This window comes from Chamaea fasciata, unplaced genomic scaffold (genome assembly GCF_029207755.1).
Source record: "Chamaea fasciata isolate MVZ Bird 193981 ecotype frontalis unplaced genomic scaffold, bChaFas1.0.hap1 SCAF_2, whole genome shotgun sequence".
In the NCBI taxonomy this organism is placed as follows: Eukaryota; Metazoa; Chordata; class Aves; order Passeriformes; family Sylviidae; genus Chamaea; species Chamaea fasciata.
The window spans coordinates 58,376,970-58,399,154 of record NW_027094087.1 but is presented as its reverse complement, the minus strand read 5'-3'; positions in this window follow the sequence as shown (position 1 = coordinate 58,399,154).

The window sequence follows — 22,185 nt, the reverse complement described above, 5'->3', positions numbered from 1 at the left end:
AAAAATTAGGTATTGGATAATATCAACTCTTGCTTACAGGTCCTTACTGGACTGCACGTGTAGTATTTGTAAATGGGTTGTATGTAGAGGAGTGAGTACAAAAAGTAGTTGTCTTTGCATAGTCCTGTAAGACTGTAATACAAATCATTTTTCAAGAAGATAGATAAATGTGTGAAAAACATTTTAAGACAAATACCCCTAGAAAGATGTTTCATTTCTAGCAGTCAAGCTGCTTTTTTAATATTTTGTTTTATTTTATTTTATTTTGCTTCATTTAATTTCATTTAATTTCCTTTCATTTCACACCGAAAATCTCCAATACCATTCAACTTTAGAAGAAGAAAGAGCATAAGCATCCCAGAAGAAATGGCACAGGTAGAGTAGGTTCTTTTTCAACAGTAGTTGAACAGTGTCAAGTTGAACACTGTTGAACAGTGGCTTCTAAGACATGAATGACAGAGGGAGTTTTGGAGCTGAAAAGAACTGGGAGCAGAAAGGATAATTTTGACAAGCAAGTGGTCATGCTGATATTGAAAACTGTTGCAATCTCCAGTTTTTAGGAAACAGAATTAGGCAACAAGTAAATCAATTCACATCACACAATGGTGAACATGTATTTCTTTATTAAATGGTTCTGTTTTCCTTAGGTAGTATGTGTGCCAAATGATGTAATTGTTACCATGGGAACTATCCTTTTATAATAAGAAATTTAGAATAAACTCTGAGAGCTTCCAAAACCCCACCTGGCATGCATGGACTATTTTTCTCCTTTAAAAAGAATAAATAAACAGTAAGAAATAAATAATGCTATTCCTCTTGTATCCTTAAATAGCACTTAATTCTTAAAATAGACCTGATGATAGTGGTTTCACTGCTTCTGGAATAGGTGTTACCTAGTGTGAGCACCAGATACATGATGATTTATTTAAAACTTAATAAAAAGTAAAATGATGAAGTAAAAATACAAATTGGACAACTGCTTTAGAAAAATGGATTTTATAATGGGCTGCTTTAGAGACAAAGAGAATTTCTAAAATATTAGAGTTTAAATAAACTGCTTTTCTAGTAACAATAATAATAATAATAAAGTGTTGTATTTATATATTAGAATCAGAAAAGTATATCCAATACTCCTCCTCCTTCTAGTCTATTAATCTGACAATCTTTCTTCTGAATGCTGGAAGAGGAGAGGAAAACATTTGCTGCAAAAGCACTTGAAATACACTTCTGGGAATCCTAATGTTTCACCAAGACTAATATTTTGCAAATGTTGTAATTTTCTGGCAAAATAACACATTTTATTTTTTATCCGGGGGGAATGCTTAACCATGGTCCTTTTACTTTCCATTTTACACAAGCACATGCATAAATCACGTTTCCATAACTGGTTCTGAGAACAAGAAGTAAAACAGTAGTGCCTGTCATTACTTTTTCCTTTGTGTTTTATAGCTAAGTGGAATCAGATGTGATTGATTCATCCTTAGAATATCGCTTACCCCAAAATATGATTTTATAAAATAATGCATTAAATGGAAGTATTTAAAATATTTTTTGAGAACTCTTATAACACTACTCACTATTTGAAATCTTCTGTGAGTCAAAAACCAGTGTCTTTCCACAGGGGGTGTAGTAGATTCCAATCGAAAAAGATTGACTGCAAGGTAACCTCCAGGCAGCCCTTAGCCAGCAGTTAACATTTTTAATACTTTGTTTTGTTTTGTTTAATATATTGAATACAAAGTTTCAGTATAAACACAATTCATGTGATAAAGAAATTTTACTCAAGTCTCTTAAGTTCTGGAAACACTCATCTTTTTACAAAGACCATGACGAACTTGTGGAAGTAAATCTGACATTTTAATTAGAATGTGCCTTACTCCCACAACATCTTTCATTGTGAGCACTTTACCGACATTTATTAATTAGTGGTCCGATCTGGCAACCCTTACTCACCTGGATAATTTTTGCTTGTAATTGCAATCATTCAGACGTTTTGCATGACTAAGATTTATGGAGTCTGTGCCTGTTCAGCAGTAAATGAAGCTCAAAACCATATAACTGAGTAGGGCTTCAGGAAACCAATTGAAAGTTGGCTTGATGAGGGCACCCATGGGTAAATGAGGCAGTTATGTGTCCCAGGATGTACCCGACTGTAGCAAAAGAGGCTCAGATGTGCTTCCTTTTAGTGCCAGAGTCCTGATGAACGAGGGTGCCTCCTATTGATGTGTTCAGAACTGCATTTTAACTGAGCATGAGGTCTACCTGAGAAGGAAAGGGATAAAGGGGAAAAAAAAAGAAAACGGGCTAATTACTTGACTATGAGACCAAAGAGTAGAAAATGAGGAACTGTGTGCGTGTCACAGAAGCAAATGTATAAAAATTCCTGTGGGTGTTCTGTGCTGGGATTTGACACCATCCAGGAAAGGAAAACGGCCCCATGGTGGCTCTGAGCTCTCAGGTCACACAGAACCCTCCAATCAAGAATCCCTTCCTTGGTGGGGTGAGTCAGCTTGGAAGGTATCAGGGAACAGGGTGAGGAGATCCTGCAGCTCAAAGAGCACTTAGAATATAAGAGTGTAAATATAAAGGTGAGGGAAAACCATACCATCTGGCACAGGATCCTGGCACACTTGGAAGACCGTTATCCTTGTCTTGCCCTCTGGTTGCAGGGGGAAGTAGCTGAGATCTAACAGGAAACAAAAAGGGGTTGTAGGCACTCATGCTCACCACTTTGTTACATCGTTTCCAGCTGAGGTGATGGATCAGGGAATCGAATCTCAACATGATCTCACCCACTGGTTTCTTACCCTTTTTTCAGGTCATAAAAGGTATTTGTATGCTGGATGAGGACAGGACATGACCCTGATGACATGGAGCTGGTTAAGTATGAGCTTGCAAAATCCTTTTCATGGAAATTTCCTGGCCTGGCTGGAACTGGCAACTTAGGCCTGGAACTTATGCAACTGGATCAGGAATGTGGAAGGATTTTGCAGAGAGGCTAGGCACAAAGAGGCCTGGGAAGAAGTAGTGGAGGGTGTGATATGTCCTCCTTCAGGACATGCACAAAATAGGAGACGATTCCTGCATTTAAAGTGCTTTTTACTTACTTGAGCAAGTTTTGTGGAAATGCAACAGTCAGACCATCCTGTGGACCGTTCATGTAGCACAAAGCCAACCCCTTTCTGCCTCTCATGACTGTTCTTGGCACACTGAGGAGGACTCTTCCCCTTTGTAGGAGTTTCGCTAGAAGGAATCTCTTTTTCTCAGTGTGGAGCACTTGATCTCTTCCAAGCTCTTCTTAACCTCAAGGAGCTCCTAGAAGGAAACAAGCAGTTCAGCAATATTCAGAGAAGATCTCTCAGGCAGATGGCCAAAAGCTGCTAAAGCCCTTGCTGCCATAAATGGTGTTATGTTTTGTGGTTTGTGATTACTTATCAAGATCATGTTATGGCTTCTCTCTGCACAGTTGCCAGCACCCTTGCCATCTCAACGACAGTAATAAGATTGCAAATTCAATTTTCCAAGGTCCCTAATTCTGCTCTGGGACAGGAGTTTTTATTCTTAGGTTTGTGTCACAGGCTGTCTCCAGACCTTTACCCTTCTCATTCCCATGTCTATATATCTGAGAGGCCTTGAGGCAGCTATGTACTTCACAAATTGTTAGCAACAGCATTGGATCCTGAGTCCAGAGCAAACAGAGTGAGTTACAGCCTTTTTAAAAGTGGTTTGAATACATTCCTGTAACACTTTGCACTTATGTAAATGATCTGCATGGTTTTAGCAGAACTACTTATGAGTAAAAATTGTGAGTAAGGGTTGGAGCATTAATCATTTATCAGTAAATGTTGGGTAAATTCTTGTTTTTTCAATAAGAAATTATTGTCAGTAAAGACCTGAGTTCATCCTAGGAAGTACAGAATTTTTCTTACTAAATTACCTAGTTGGGATTGTTAAACAAAGCTTCCTCTAGGGAGAGAGGGTTAGGAAAGGAGAGGATGGCATCTACAGATATTTATTTAGGCCATTAAGGTCTAATTCTCTGCCTGGAGAAGCTTCTCTGTCTCTCCTGACAGGAGGGAAGTTTCCAGTAATTAGGCACCTAACTTACACACTGCTGCAAAGTGGGCTGAAGCCAAGTCACCATGCAATCAATTCTACTCCATTTGTCCAGGCCAGCCATGGAAACTGAGCTTTTGTAAATTCTGTTTTTTACTGTAACCTCTGCTGTAACCTCCCCTGCTTCTTCTGGGCCTGGTTGTCTGCATTACCCTGGCCCAGCTCTGATGTTGCTCAGCAGCACAACTTTGGTCCAGACTTTTGAAGAAATCTTTAAGAGAAGAGAAGGTCCAGAAAATGGGGCTAAAGTAGTGTAAGAGGGAAAATTACAGGCAGAGGCACAATTACAGTTACTGAGTCTGTGAGTATCATAAAGATTCAGGAAGAGAACTGCCAACTTGGTTGTCATTAAAGCAAGAAAGAAAAAAAAAAATACAGTCCAAGGAGTTACTTGTTGTCATTAATGTCAGCCTGTTGTATGCCAGTGGTCTCCATAGGGTGGCAGTTTAAAGAGGGATAATAGCTTGAAGCTAGGAACCTAGGGTTCAGCACCTCAGAAAAACTTAGCAACATTTTAGGGAGCTGCTGAGGCTGATGCTTCTCTTCACTAATGCCTATCTGGGCAGTAAACACTTTTCCACACCTTCATTGGGATGTTGAGCACACTGATGTGTATCCCAGGAGCTCAAAATTTCTAGCTGCATATTTTTTGTAATAGCCAATAAATTATAATTTTATGCTTTTGCCTGTATATGTCCTGCCTGCAGACCCCTCATTGAGAATAACTAAATATTCTCAAATAAAATGATCGAAAGAAGGGCAGCAACACCTGATGTAAAGAGCTGGTAACTTTGCAATACCTAATCATAAAGAGTCACATCAGATTCTTAAGAATCATGCACAGTAAGAATCAGACTTTGACCATGAAACTGTCTTGATCCTTTAAGTGCCGTGGTTTCCTGTGTTCATTTGTAATTTTCAGTTTTTCTCCTTCTCAGTAGTAATCTTTTGTAAATGTTGTGAAGGGTCATAAGTAGCATTGTATTTAGAAGTCAGAAGAGAGATTGGTCATCAGAGACATTTTCTTTAAAAAATATACTTCAAGGTATGAGGGAGAAACTGTTTTATAGCATCTTGTTTTCTAGTATGATAGTACCACTTATATTTATTTTCATGATTTTCTTCAGTCTCATCATAGATTCTATAAAATTTACCATTGCCTTTTCCTAATTTCTTATTTTTTTAATATCTTTCAATATCCTATAAGTTTCTGAAATCTTTTGTCATATTTTCCAGCCCTAATTTCTAGCTGTTGTCCTAATTGACAGTATTCATGTATATTGTTTCTCTATGTCTTCCTTTTTCTGAGATTAAAATAAAAAGGTGGATTCAAAATGGTCAATGACTATTTTTTTTATTATTAGGAAATAAAATCATACTTCACTGCTCACAAAGAAAAATAGATTGTTTAACTTAATACCAAGTTAAGTGAAAATATTTCAACAGAATCTGTCAAGAAATTGTCATGTTAATAAAGTTAAGAATGTCTGTTATCCTCTTTCACTTGACTCCATGTATTTTTTAAGACTGTCTTTAGTGAGTTATAATTAATAAGTGAAATATGTCAAAACTCACTAGCTTTTCTACCCCAGGTGCTTTAAGAAATATTTTCGTATTGCACTGACCCATTACATTTTCTTAGTAAAGTATTGAAAAATACAGAATCCTCCTGATTTTTTTTAATTGTAAACTTTAACCTCCCAATTTTTGTGGCAGACAGAAAATGTACCTAAACAATGAGGCTTGGTAATAGTCCTGACTTCTGTAAATGTCATTATCTTTATGACTGTAACTTAATAATTTTTCCTCTATTAAAATCTCAGTTGGAAACATGACTTGCCTAAGCTCAGGTTAAACTGGTTAAACAAACAGCAAAAATATGTTTTATGTTAATATAAAAACAATCAGATTATTTAGAATTTCCAGCTTTGCCTGCAGACTGGGAGGAAGAAAGTGACCTTTCTTCCTTTCTTCCTTTTTTCCTTTCTTCCTTTTTTCCTTTCTTCCTTTCTTCATCTCACTTTCTTAAAAGTAACCATACAAATTTCCAGAGCCTTCCACTCTCTAAAAAATATTTTTATCAACCTTTGAAATGAAACTACCTGTCTTTCTCCAAAAAAAAGCAAATATCCAGAGAAATCTAGTCACTCTAGTTAATTTTCTATCATAAGAGCAAGCAGACTATAAGAATAGAGAAAATTCTAGCCTCTTGGGTGAAACTAGGCAAAAAGTCTTGAAAATTACTGTCTACTATGTCCTTGTAAAAAATTCTTTCCTTTGCATGGTTTACTAGTCCAGTGATTTCCAGAGGAAAAAATAAAAAATCTTATCTCTGTCATCGGTCAGGCTTGGCTGTGGGTTTGATCCAAGCTACATGAAATGCCTCCTGCTGCTTACATCTTATGTTTTCAGGGGCTTTCAAAGCCAGTGTCACTTTGGTGCTGCCGAAAGCTTTTCCTCTTCCTCCGTCTTGTCCTCTTATGCTCTGGCATCACAGACTGGTCTAATATTAACTGCTTTTTTACCCCCAGAATAGTTTCCAGTCCCCCGAGCCAGCACCTCTGTCTTAGGTAGCATCAAGCAGCCACACTCAGCACACCCAGCCTCAATTGAGTTCAGATTAACACAGCTGAGGAGTCAGTGAGTCTGAAGGCATGGTGCAGGATCTTGTGTTGAGTGGATTTTTCTCTATTTGCCCTGTACTGCACCCCCAAACCATCCCTCTGGTGAACAGGCAGAGGTGTTCCAGAGGAAACAAAGTAATCTTTCCTCCTTGGCATAAGATCCTGCCTTGCCCAGTACAAAGCATGCAGTACCCACACATCAAAAAGTAAACAAGCACCATATACCACTGGCAAATTTTATTAATATTTAAACAAGTATAATATACATTAAAAAAAAATATATATAAGAACCTTGTTAAATAAAATGGAAAATCCCATTTAGGACATCTTTCTTCTTATTTTCATTTTTTTTTTCCTTTAACAGAAAACAGAGGAATTTAGGCCCCTTTCACAGTGAAAATTTGTCAACACCAGCAAGTGCCTAGAGATTGGTTATATTTTCAAGAAAACAGTTTTTCAGGGTAAATTATTATTTTCATTGTGTATATTTTTAATGAAGAATTTGAATAAGTTCTGTTAATTTCCTTGCAATTAACTTTCGTACACTAGACAAAGAATATATTCTTAGCTCTGTATATTTGGACCAATGCTCTACTGAAACTGTTAGAGTAATCAGAGATGCTGTTGCATTCTTTCTCAAGCAGAATACGAATAACATAAATTGAGAATGATTCGATGCATTTTCTTCATCTATGGTCTTAATCACTCTCCTTTAATTTCTTTTCCAGAAAGACAAAAGGGCTTTAAGATTAAAAATTGTAACGTTTAGGAGAAAACTTTAGTTTTCTGTGTGGGATCTTACAAAATACTATTAAATACTTGCCCTGTCTAAAACATATATTGGTAACTATGGCAGTGAATGGGACAGTTGGAGCTGGCAGAGAAAATTATTTCATTTTCATAAACCAGAATCCTCACTGTTTGCTGTTCTGTAAAGAAATTGCAACCCATGGCTTATTTTTTCTTTCATTTTGGATTCACTTCCTGTCAGAATCATTGCAGAAGTTTATGAGCAGTTTTTTGATTTATAAAGAGAAATAGACAGAAGAGTAAGATTAAAGAAATTAAACCGGGATATAAAATAAATAAAAGTAAGCTAAATTACTTTTCAGGGAAAGAGATAAAGAAAGAAGACACAATTATCACTCTAAAAATCCAGTGATCATTGACTGATAAAGAAGAATTTCCTAAGTGTCAGTACCCTGAACCCAGAGGGACCAGGCCAAATACTTCTGACAGCACAGTTTTGAAATATATTTGTGATACTTTGTGCATATTTGGTGAGTTCTTCTTCCAGAGAAGAAAGCTGCATCTGTACCTTTGGCACAGAAGTTTGCTGTCCTGAATATATCCTGAAGGTGTTTGTTCTATACAGTCAACTCCTACAACCCTGGAGCTACTCTAAGCTGAAGTAGATTAGTACATTGCCAATGAAATCAACAGATCTCTGCCAATTTACGTTGACTGAGGTTCCAAAGTTGCTGGAGGGGAAAGAAATGACCCAGGTGTCCCAGAAAACAGAAAGAAAAATAAGAAAATGCAAATCACTTGAGGGCACATCCAAAACATGCAACTAACTCAGCTTGCTTCACACCAGATTCTTACAGAAAATATTGAAGTGTTTTACACCACCTGCAGTACATCCATGAAAGATTGAGTTCCTAGACTTGGCCAATGAATATAAGACAACATAATGAATTTCTATAAATGTACATCCATTTACTTTTGACTTGCTGCCAGACACAATTCACAGCATCTGTAAACAAAATAACAGAAAAGGAGGAGATGATCATGCTTTAGGATGAACTCTTACCATACTCTGTGTGTAACCTTATTGTTCTCAGCAACAGTCAGTTGTTCCTAGAACACAGTTCTCCTAGATAAGCAATTAACACTCTGCTTTTATAATTTATTGTAAATCATTCCTTCACCTCCTTTCCAAATACTGTCCCTATACCTATCTGGATAGAATTTTTCACGAGAAAAGCTAATATATATTACCTTTAAAGCTTTAATTTATAATACCTATAATACATAAAGAAGCTTGAGCATATAATTGGCTTAACAGCTTGGACAGAATTGTTTGCCTTATAATTATGACAACTTTTCAGGGAATTACGGCATGATGTTGTGATACAACTAGTCAACTGAACATCTTACCATGAAAAAATTCAGCTGGTGTCCTGGTCATAATTTCTAATATTTTTTAGATTGTATTGTAAGTGTATCACTCAGCCTCCAGCTAGATCAATAGGCCACAGGTCATTTGTTGTTTCTCTTCTGTATCTGCTAACCTTGCCCTGAGGTTTTCTTTACCCCATGGAGTGCAGAATGGCAGCAGGTGCCCGCAGATTGGCAACTGCCTTATGTCTCATATCTCCATCAATTATAATCAGAACATATGCACTCAGCTCACATGCAGAAAGCTGCATTGAAAACAAATTAATTTATGCTTTTGCATCTTGAGTTGATGCCCAAACACAAGTTAAACACAACACTGAAAGGAATTTAAATAGCATAAAAGTGCTTTCCCATAGAGCAATTTGGGCCAAACCCATATGCCTGCTAGTTTAAAGCAAGTTAAATGACTTGTGATTAATTTAACCCATAGCTGAGAGTGACTAATGAATCTACTAACATAATTAAGGACAGAAAGGTGTGGCCAGAAGAGTCACAAAATGAGACTCAGTTAATGGCCAGGGCAATGATAACAGGGATCTCCAAAAGCCAGCAAAAAAAGTGGATTCAGCTCATCCAATTTTAGGCCTTGAGTAGACCTCTCTGTCTGAGTTAGACACCAAGTTTTTTATATACAACACAGAGAAATACGAACATGTAGGGCAAAGTTCGTCTTTCCTAGTTTATTAGTCTACATTAGGTAGAAATAAATGTCTTCCTAACAGTGCCTCTTTCTCTTCACTGGCAATGAAATGAACCTAGGGTAACTAGTTTAAATTCAGGCATCTACATTGGATCAGAGGACTCCCACCTGGGTGTCTATAGATAATAATGTGTCTTATATCAGAGAGAAGCTCTGCACCATCTGCTCCAGACAGGCTTGTCTAAAGCTTCAACCCCACCAGAGGCAGCCTTTATCGACATGCCAATTAGAGGAACAGCTGCATTAGTCCTTAAATTTGCCCTGCAGCTAGAGATGTCTAATCCCACCCAGTTATCTCATTATGATAAATATTTTAAAATTGTAGCACCAACAAGAAGAGAAAGTGCAATAAAACCCCCATAAAAATTAATAATTTGTTCTCTTCAGCCATCCCACCAACACTTGCCATTGCAAAAAAGACCATGTGTGGTAACAAGTACTGTCATGAAGGAATTTGAGAAAATATTATATATCCAAAATAAAAGACTTAAAGGAGGACTTAGAATTCAGATTAATTACAGCTATTGTTATCAGCATGCATAACAAAAGCAAATGGGAAAGAGCATCAAAGGTAGTGAAATTATATGCAAAATATTATCTTGTTTTGCTATCAGGAAAGCATTTAGCAAAAGGTATTTGTTCTGCTGTCGTTGCAGTCAGCCTCTAAGCAGCCTGAAAGTTTAAACCTGCTAGAAGGTACCCAGCCTGTTGTTTGGCAACACAAGTTGCCAAGGCAACAGAAGCCAGTGACACTTTCCTTCTTCCTGATGGATTCTGCCACTAAAATACGGAAATCGGGGTCCTGAACTGAAATTATGTCTCTTTGGAAGACATGCTATGATGCCATGAAATCCCTATCTCATAATAAAGGACAGAGGTATTCTGAAACATTAAATGTGTTTCTTTATTTTGCCAACACTTATCGATGTGTCACAGGGCATTTCATCTATTGTGATGTTTCTTGGATGGATGTTTGGAATTTTGACATACTGGTCAAAAGAACACTGAACAGGGTATTGCTATTCTTGCATTAGAGCCCTTTATGCGGATAAAACCAGGTAAGAGTTATAGACAATAGAGATTAAAATATCTCTATAGTTAACAATTTAAAATCTATTTATAAGATTTTGCACAACTAGGTGCACATGTGGAAAACCAGCAACCTTTTTTGTTGTACAAAAAATTGGGTTTTTGCAATGTTTAAATAACAGCTTCAAGAGATAATGTTTTTTAATTTTGGTTTGATGCAAACAAAAAACATTCACTGAAGCATGGAAAATATTTTAAGGGAATAATCTTAACTATCTCAGTGTGAAAGAGGAAAATCTAAATCCTCTCAGTGTATTGAAATTCTTGATTGGTTCCCCAATTGTCACTGCCTGCTCTTCTCTCCCAGCTATAACTTTGTACACATTCCCCCTTTTTTAAATCCACAAGATTTTCCTTTGTGAGTCATTACTCAGTTCGAAGTAGAAATTCTTTTGAATATTGTTTAAAGCGATTCTTTTCCATTGATCTGCACAATGTCATATGCCCTATAGCAGATGGACTTGCTTTAAATAAATCTTAATAAATACCCCAAATGTTTCCATATTCTTTTCAGCATTAATTCACAGAGAACAAAATTGTACAATTAATTTAATTTTGTACTTTAAAAAAACCTATCATTGCTATTAAGGCATTCACTTTGAAAATATTCTGATATCTTTGTATACTGAGGGAAATCAGACTTTTGTATCTTTCTATTAATACACAAATAATGCTTAGTTTTAACAATTTTGTCTTTAGGTTTTAAAATTTTCTCCTGTCTCAATAATTGCTTTTTCTGCATTGTCAGCCCATAATATTACACATTTCTGGAGAAAAATACATTATCAAATGCATGACTACAGCCCACATTCATGACATCAGGTGAGTCACTTTGTGTGTGAGCCAAGCATATGGATGAAAATTAGTTTACAGTAATGTGATAAAAATAAACCTGGATGAAGCACTATACCAAAGTAGTTATTCCAAATGGAACTACAGGCAGTATGTAACCCCTTTGCATGTCACAAAAGCTGAACATGCTGTTTCCTTTAAAGCTGAGACTTCATCAATAGCAGTTGCTTGACTAGCTCCTCAAACAAACACAGGGTCTTCATGGAATAAAGTGAAAGTAAACCTTCAAGTGAAGTGTTGTCAGTAAAAAGGAATGATGCACAGTTAATGTCACAAGTGTCTTTCACATTTTCTTTCTAATGTCTTTCACATTAGAAAGTAAAATATAATACAAAGATATGTGAGTTCAGGGCAGAATTTCAGAATGGAACACTTAGAAAATTAATTTAAGATGTTCATAGCAACAAAGAACTATAATTCAGAAGTCTAAATGACAAAGTAAAACTTGGAAGTCTTTCATGATGATTAAAACAGTCTAAACTTGCAGATACTTTTAAAATTATCTGAATTTTTTTCTATGTCAAATCTCCATAAAAATGACTTAACCACATATTTATTAAATATCAGTAATACTATTGTTTGTACTTCCCTAAAATTCACACATAATTTTGTAAGGATATCTGTTGAGGTCTTAAGTAGTTGAACACCATTTTTGACCCAAGTAGAGTTCAGTAAAAAATCAAACAGTGCATTTTTGTTTGTTATAAATTCTTTGTGTTTCGAAACTGCTTTTCAGGCACTGTTTGTTGTAGAAAAGTTGTCCAAAAAGCATCATGTGTTCTGTTCCCTCCAACAGAATGAATCAATAATTCAAGTTCAAACAATACCAATCTCTGAAGTATATATTTTTCTGTTTACCCCTGATGGAACACTGAGGTTTTGCTTTCAACATACTGATTCCTTCTAAACTGTGTTTTTCTTGGGAAAAAGATGTACCTCCTTATATATCATATTTGTGTCCCCCCAAAATAATGACAATGGAAATGGCAGTTTCAGGCTTCCAAACTATCTGGCTGAAAACCTTTCAGGCAAGAAACTGAAAGTAGAAGCTAACATTAATAAGGAATATTTGACTAGTAGCCAATCTAAGCTACTGTTGACCAACAATAATGAAGAATTTTTAAAAAACATTCAATAATAATAATAAAAAAAAGCATGGTTAATGTGACAAGAGAGAAATAAATATTAACAGTGTGAAGAATTGATATAGCAGCTTGTATATGAAAAATTGTTTCCCTATCAATAGTGGATGTTTGTATGGAACAATGCAGGTAGAGCACTGAAAATGAAATCAGAATGCGTGTTCTGACATTATTAAATGAGGGATGGACACAGATTCTGCTGAAATAATTTTTTAAATCTGATCAATATGATTTGAATAAAACCTACATATTTGGCATGTGATACTTCTATTCCGTCCTGTAGTGCATTGTGAAAATGTCCTACCCTTGTTGGCAGATGACTTGTGTGCACTTTAGAGTCGCACAATAAGCCAGAATACCTCTTCACTCTTACTCTGAGGGTATATTTTCCCACCTCCTCTACACATCAGTGTATTAACATACTGCAAGTGCCCCTTCAGTCTCCTATTGTTGACTCCTCTTTTAAATCTAGTTAACCACGGATCTTGACTATCATCCCATTTAATACTGTGGATACTGCATTTATATATTTAGCCACTACAACTCAGGACTTTGTTCACACACAGTTTATCATTCCTTTTTTTAGCTTAATACAGCTATTTAGTGTAGATTCTAATCTCCGGCTTCATGTATAAGAGTTGCTTGAAGAATACGATAACTGGAGACCTAGAAATTAGAAGAAAGCAATAAACTAATAATAATAAATTTTAGGAGAATATTTAACTTTTTTTTCCTCTGATTATATGAAATAATTAGTGATTTAATAATCTAGAAAAATAATAATCTAGAAAAAGAGTTTTTAATTATCCAGGGTAATTTTATTTCTTTCTTACACATTGGTTTTCTCCAAGCAGTTTTAGTAGTCTTAGTAAGCAGGAAAAAATATTTATATACGTTTTTCTCTTTATATTTGTTTATGTACACACCTATTTAAAATCACCTGGCTTATCAGGCTATTTCTTCCAACATTATTTAAAATTTAAAATAAGTTAAAGAAAAATTTTTATGTAATCTATTTGCTGGTCATAGAATTATATTAATCTTTCTACTATTCTACATGGACATATTTGAAAACTCTAAGAACCTTTTGAAGTTTTAAGTAAGAAAAATATTACAGGTAGATAAACTAGAAAATTATGCTTAATTATATGAATATGTAAATATAGAATAATTTTTATTTAGAAATTGAAATAAACATTTTGTTACTAGTCTCAGTAGTTTTCACCATTATATATCACTTACAGGATAACGGAAAATAGCAAATGTTATTCAAGAACAGAAAGAGATTGATTTCATTAACATAAGATTGAAGTCTGAACAAGAAAGTATTTATTAATAATTATTCCAGGTCCTTTAGATATGAAAAGTTAAGATTTTAGTAGAACAAAAGACTAACACTTTAAATTGATCTCACCTGGCTAATAATTCTGCATCTGTATTGTCTTATAGGCATAACTAAGATCAACTACTGAATAGTTTATTTTTAGAGAATGACTATGAAACTTGGCTGCTGGCTGAGTTTTATTTCTATTGCTGGTTAAGAAAATTTCATCACTTTAAAATGCTGATTTTTATTGTAAACCACTACTTTAAATCTTTAAATTGAGTAACATTAGAACACACTTTCTGAAAGCCTTTTACAATTGTTTAAGTATCATTGTGGTTTTTAAATATGAACTGAAACACATGTCCCTATTTTCACAAGTTAGGCATAATTTAAACATGTCCTTAATTTAATACTGACTTTGATTTTTTTGATCAGTGGTTATACTAAACTCAGTGTGCTTTAGCACTGTAGGGACAAGTTCCTACATGGAATACTACAACAGCTAAAATTTTTACTCCTTGCAAAGCTCTAGACATCCATAAAGAAAATAAAATGCAATTAGCAGATCCTGATGGCTTAATGTAAAAAATTTCTAATAACATGCTTCATGGAAAAAGTTGAAGTTGGACTCACCCAGCAGTCATTTAGACCAGAAGGCAAACTTTTTCAGTTTAGTTGCAGATATGTTCCTGAGTTTACATTTTTTTGTCCATGAATATATGGTAAAGTTTCACACTATTAATACACAAAGAAAAGTTTAATATTTTAAAGGAGCTAGATTGGCTTAGCTCTTCAGTAACATATATTTTATATGCCTATAAATGTCCGTTACAAACTTAAAGAAAACATAGTCTTTGAATTGCCTGTGCTCTGTGATACAGCTCATGTATCAGAGAAAGATGAAGAGGATATCATACCATCTAAATCTATACTTACAAGTGAAGCATTTGTAATCCAGTCTCTGACCGTCTCTCCCCTGGGCGATTCCAGTGGAACATCTGTTGAGGGGCTTACTCTGATAATGCAGTGCTCTTAGGGCTCTGCATATCTTAACTGTAGTACTACTAAAACATTGTGTAATGTTCAGTTATAACTCTGAAATATCCCTCTTCAAAATTATTTTAAAAACTTTTACAGCAGAACATAATATAATTCCTTCAGCACCATCAGAAACATTTACCGAAAGTAAATGGTTTTGGGATGAACACTTAGAAAAGTTAGGATCATGTTACTTATTTTCATAAGGAATTAACAGTCTGTGGCCAGAGAGTTGAGGTTAATGGCTCTGTGCCCAGGTGGAGATCAGTGACAAGTAATAACTCTCAGGGTTCTGTCTTGGCACTGGAATATTGGTGCCCTTAAATATCTTCATCACTAACAGAGACAGCTTTGATCAAGTGCACCCTCATCAGGTTTGTATTTGACATGAAGCTCAGCAGTGTGGTTCTGAAGGATGGGATGCCATCCACAGGGACCTGGACAAACTTGAGAAGTGAGCCCACAAGAAGTTTGTGGGGATCAGCAAGTGCAAGTGCAGGTGCTGCACCTCTGCTGGGGCAATCTCAGACAAGAGTACAGACTGAGGGATGAACAGATCAACAGAGGCCTGGCACAGAGGCACAGAAGCACATAAGGGCTGGGGGTTCTAGTAGATGAAAAGCTCTACATGGGTCAACAGTGTGCATTACAGCTCAGCAGGCAAACCACATTGTAGGCTGCACCCAAAGTGAAGGGGCCACCCCTTCTACTCTGCCTCTACGAAAATCTGCCTGGAGTACTGCATCCGGGTCTGAAGTACTCAGCTGGAGAAAGACGGATCCAGAGGAGGACCATGAAAATGATCTAATGGCTGGAGAACCTGTCCTGTGAAGACAGACTGAGTTAGACTTGTTATCCTGGAGAAGAAGCATGTCCAGAGAGACTCCTTTATAGCCTTTTAATACATAAAGGGAGCTTATAAGGAAGTGGGAGCAGGAATTTTACATGCAGGTAGTAATAGAACAAGGAGGAAGAGTTTTAAACTAACAGTGGAGAGATTTACATTAGTTTCAAGGAAGACATTCTTTACAGTGAGGATGGTGAGGCACTGGAACAGATTGCCCAGAGAAGCTGTGGAAGTCCCATCCCTGGAAAGGTTCAAGGCCAGGTTGGACAGAGCCCTTAAAATCTTAAGGTCCCTTTGAACTCAAGCTGTGATTCTATTATTCTCTGTGTCCATGGGAAAAGAAAAGAAAAAAAGAAGGTGGAGGGAATAAATGCAAAAGGGTGATAACTTTGAAGTAGTATAAAATCGGTGTTGTATTATCCCAGGTTGAAAGCACACTTGGAATTACTAGGGCTGTGGTAATCGCATTTAGCTGGAGTTTTCTTTCAACGCTATTTGCAGCAATAAACATTCTAACTCACTTGAGTACAGCTGATCTATGTATTATCTGAGTTACACTAAAACAGTTATTGTAATTTAATTTTAGAAACCAACCTACAAATAAGCAAATGATTATTACTCCATTTTATTTTCCTGTTTGGTGTATAATAGTATTTTGTGTGAGTGAATTGCCCATTAATAGTCTCAATGTGCTAGTTTTGTAAACAAGATAGACTCTTAATTATATTTTATCTAACTGTACTGAATGTACCACAAATTAATGTGCTACATTTAAAAAATGCTGTTAAAAAAAAATGAAAAAAAGGATTTCATGCTGTCAAGAATGAAATGTTACTCTTTCTAAATATTTTGAAAACTTCAAATTTTTGCAAGTGTGTTTTGACTGAGACTTTGACCAAAAACAAGCCTGAAATAAATTTACTAGGTGTTCCTAAATATATAAATAGAATTTTCTTTTTTTTTTTAATTGAAAGTTTATATTTTTTTAATATATATGTATATACTTATCTCCTTGGTCCCCTTGAAGGATATAAAATTTATATAAGAGCTATATGCATTAGTAAAAAATTTTGTAAATGTTTTAGTTTTTTGAGAATTGTTTAGTATAAATAATCTTGTTGTGTGATCCTTACTTATACAGAGAAAGTTTTTGCTTCACACTTGCTCTCATCTACTTCCTCATCAATATTTCTGTTTGTGAGTGTTTGTGACCTTCTTATTCAAGAGGCAGTGCACTTTATCTCCCCAGAATAGCAGCCTACTCTCATTATTACTTATATATAGGTCAGATAGTTGGTGCAAAAAATTTGGACGTGCTCAGGTGTAGATTTTCTTAATTAAAATTTCCAAAAATCTCTAAAACATAGAAGGGCACAGGTAAGAAGAAAATTCTGTAAAATAATTGACATTATGAGGAGATTTCTGTTGCTTATCAATATAGGTTTCTGGTACCAAAATATTTACTTTATTATTCTACTTGACCTCTAATTTGAGATATTGTGGTTCTTCTGAAGATAATGTCATAAGTGAGAAGGCTGTGAAATTAACTCAGACATCCTTAAGTGCAAATGGCACTAGTTTATTTAAAATTCTTTAAGTCATAATTCAAGTCCTACCTCAGCAAAATTGCTGGAGCACAGGATTCATTTTCTGAAGGATAGGTGGCTTGTGACATTTGGGATGCTCTTAGGGATTTGAGATAGGGTCTCAGATCAGGGAGATACAATATTTATCTTGAAATCGTATGTATCAATGACATTGTTACATATGTAAATTACATTCATATTATAGAATAATCTTTAATTCAATTAGAAATAACTTCATGGTCCCTCACTACTGCTTGGTCATGGCTCTACCATAACCCTGTAAGAGCAAAATGAGAAACAAGTTGTGACTTGCTGTGACTTGTGACTTCAACCCTGTTTAACCTCTAATTTTTTCCCTCTTTTGTGAAGGGCTGATGCTATTGATATTAGCACTACAGTTTTTGCAGTATGGTTCTCACTTCTTCATATCCCAACGAAATGCTACAAGCAAAGCCCTACTCACTTCTTTATCCCTCCTCATTTCTTCCTGCATCAACCAAGTGATTGAAGATAGTCATCCTTTGAATGTTACAACCTTCCCCCCGGCGCCCATCCCAACACTTGAATGCTCTTAACATCTACAATTATATTTAAATTCCTGCTTTGATTAAGATGTTTAGAGCCCTGGGACTGTATTGAAATTTCCCACACATAGCAGCTAGTCTACGTGAAAATATATCAGTCTGAACTCTTTGGAAACAATAAATGGAAAGCCTGAAAAAAATAGGAATATTTTCTGCAAAGTGGAAGGATTTTTCCAAAGGATTGCAAAACTACACAAACCACAAATCCTTCAATCCACTTTTGGAATTTAGGTTTAGTCCTAGAAAATTTTATAAGTGCTTTAGTTTGGAAATAAAAAATAACGCTTGTTCCTAGTATTTTAACAGTTACTTAAATCACAGGGATCAGACTGAATAAGAGTCTGTAAAAAATTAATATTTTTGATCCATTTCTTCTTTCTTTCATAAGGCTGCTTTGCCTGCTCTAAGTAAATTGTTTGCTTCTCTCTCAGTAAATCAGTTCTCACTTGTGATAAAATGATGTCTGGCTAACTGACAGATTGTGTGGTAGGTGACCCATCTATCACCTTTTAAAGCCTAAATTTTACATAATTTAAAAATAGAAGATGGAGCACAATGCATGAAATATATTGTACCAGGATTTCCTGTCTGTCATTCTGCTTTTTCAATGGGAATCTCTATTTTGGGGAAACCAAGCTAAATCTCTATATATCTCATTTGTAAACAGGTAGTATTTGCTCTCAAACAATGAAATGCAGATTGCCAGAAGCAGGCACCAGGATGTTATTGAAAAATTCCCAGCAGAGTTGAAGTTTTACTCAGAGGCTTGCTAGTCCAATCAGTCTTGGCAATTCCAGAAATAGATCTGCTGGTGGCAAGATAAATAAAATTAAATTACTCCTGAAGTCCCATTTAAAATATAAGCAAAACATGAAAAGGAAAAAAAAAAAAAAAAAAAGAAAAGAAAAAAGAAATGAGACTAGCAAAACAAATACAAAATGAGAAATTGTCAATAAATGTCCCAACTAGCTTTTAAATACAATTTTAAAATTATATAAAATTATACAAAGTAGAACAAACTAAAAGACATAATGGTTTTCTAACTCTGATTTAATTCCTGTCAAATAATTTGAAACAGTTAACAACTGTATTCTTTCAGCATAGAAGATAATAATATAAGGTGAATATCAAGAAATATATTTGCACATCATAATATGGTCAATTAGGTTAAAATATATCAGGTCAGATCCTGTAGTCCTTTTAATTTTTTCAGTAGGTAAATGAAAAGATGAAAGAAAAGACCTTCTCAAAACTAGTCTAAAACTGTGGCTGAAGCAATTACTTCAGTTATTCTTTATAAGGAAAGTAATTCTTAAAATAAAGAAAATTCTGCTTAGGATCAGTTACTAACTTACCTTGAGAAAGTTTGGCTTGTTTTGGATGTATTTGATTTTAAGTTTTAACTCACAAGCAGATTAGAGCCTTAGGAAAGAGATTAGTAACCCTGTCAGCAAGAAATACTTTTCTCTGGATGAAGAACTGTTCTCAAGAAATACCCAGAAGCCAACTGGATTTTAGAAAAGCAGAACTTCAAATCCCTTGAACATCAGCCAGAGATAAGACCCTTAACTTTTGCAGGGCTATCAGCTCTCTTATAAAAATGTACACTTTCCTTATTTATGGTTAAAAATCCTGAATCTCAAAAGAAAGATTCATAGATGAATGCTGCATATAGGTAAAGCCTTATAAAATAAGGGCCTTGTTACCCTTGTAACATCATGGCTCAGGCCTGCTACTTCGATCAAGCAGAAAAGGACTATGGGAAAGTGACTCAGCTGAATTAGAGGTGGAAAAACAAGTTATATAACCATTACATATTCACCTCGTGGTGTATGGTGGTTAGTTGCATTATGTTTGTTATGATTTAAAACTATGTAGCTGATAATGGGCTAACTGCTTAAAAAGGCCTGCTTTTTGCAATAAAGTGGTTTTCCTTTGCACCTGCCTGGGAACTCTGTGTCGCTTTGCATTGACAAAAGAAAAGACAATCATTTGACTTGGAAGTGACTTTTAAAAGTCATCTTATCCAACCTCCCAGCAATGAGCAGGGACAGCTTCAACTAGATCAATTTGCAGCTACCCCCACATTTTCTTTTCCTTTAGCATTTGTTTGGTAAAATCATAGAACTGTGCAATGACAGAGCTGCTGAGGCTGGAAGTGGTCTCTGGAGGCCACTGGCAGAAGTTTGGCATAAGATTGCATTTCCAGTTAGGGGAGAGATAATCCCATTTTTGCATATATATGTATTCCCATTGTGGGATATCTAACCTATAAGAAAATCTGATTAGAGGGTTTAATATTGATTAGTTCTTCCTAAGTATGTGCATTTTCCAGGCTTTGGAGATACATTTCCATGCATATAGAATTTATGACTGCCTTTTGCAGATACCAAAAACTTTGTAGCAGACAAGAAAAGAAAGTCTTTTTGGTGCTTCCAGGAACAATCCAAGCCCTGCTATCTCATCAGTTTCAGGCATCCAGCTGTAATAATGTACACTACAAGCTATAGGGCTTTCTGCTTAGGTCTTGCTTATTGACTCTCTGAGGATGATTCCATTTTGATAAAATAATTATTCAGTCAGGGACAGGAAATGAGCAAACATGATTCTGCAGCATGGTAGACATTATAGGACTAGAAAAACTAGCTGCATTAAATTCACAAACATTTAAGGCTAAGAAATAATGGACAGCATGAATGAAATCTAATCTCTTGCTTCAGAAAGTATAATATAAATTAATGCCACAAATTTCCATTAGTTATGACAGATGTGAAGTCTTTGAAACAAGGGAACCTCTGCTTTTAAACTTGACAATAGTACACCACTATTTTGTTCATGCACTTGAGTGTATGATTTTTACATACAAATGTCTTCATAAATTTTTGGATTGAACCCACACACACCTCTCCATGGAAATGTTATGCTTCCACATTATTTTTCTCCTAACTACCTATCACGGTATTTAATTTTAAAATATTACCTGCCACTTCAGACAAAGCAAGTTTTTTGGGACAATAAATTTCAAGATAACCCCACATAACAGCTAACACTCTTTTACTGCGATTTGCAGCCTACAAATATGACATTTCAAGAGCTAGGAGAAACTAGACATATAACACTTTTAAAATTCTCATTTTCATGAGTCTCTTGAACACCTCAGATCTAGATTTTAGAGCAATTCAAACAAATGTGAGTCATTGTAGTACTGTGGTTAAATATTTCATTACCTCAAAATAGAAATTTGTTACTAAAATTCTATTATGGAACACATTTTAGACTCAATCTGTTCTCTTTAATGAAATCCCTTACTGCTTTACTTGTATCATTATCATCCAAATTAGTAATATTAATAAAAAAAAAGAATCTTACTTGACCCCATTTTTGAGTGCTACATAACTAACAAGAACAGCCTGTTATCTTACTTTCTCGATGGATTCATGGAAACAACATCAAAAAATTATAAGTATGGATTCCTCTTCAAAGTAGTCCCTGTGATTTTGACCCTAAAAGACTTTCCACAGTGTTGGAAACCTGTCATTACATGCCGTTTACATTTTTTTTGCAACTTGTGATTCTGTAGTATGTCCAAAGGGCAATATACTGCTACAGCCTTAACCAGTATAACTGAGTCTGGTGGTGCTGGATTCTGTGTTATTTGAAGCTGAATACTTCAGCTGCTGTAAACAGATCTTCTTTTTTATTTTTTTTTTAAATCATATGGAAATGCTTCAGTGGCTTTCTTTTCATCTTGAATTTCAGGCTGCTATACCTACATGGCACATTGTTTTATATTTCTTCAATACATATTGTCTCTCACATAGCACTAACAGGAAGGAACTTCACAAGTTATCTATGGTCTTTGAAAGTTTGTTTGTTTGTTTTTCTTTTGTTCAGTTCCACAAAGGACAAAAAAGAATATTGAAGGATTTTTTTTTATTGTCTTTTGCAAAACAAAAGATGTCTATTAATGTGAATTCTTCCCAAAATATAAAATCAGAATTACCTTTTTCTGAAAAAACTAAATATACATATAAATATGTTTAATGTGACTGTGGTCTTCTTGTAGATCAATGGTGAACCAGGAGTCACAATTAATTTT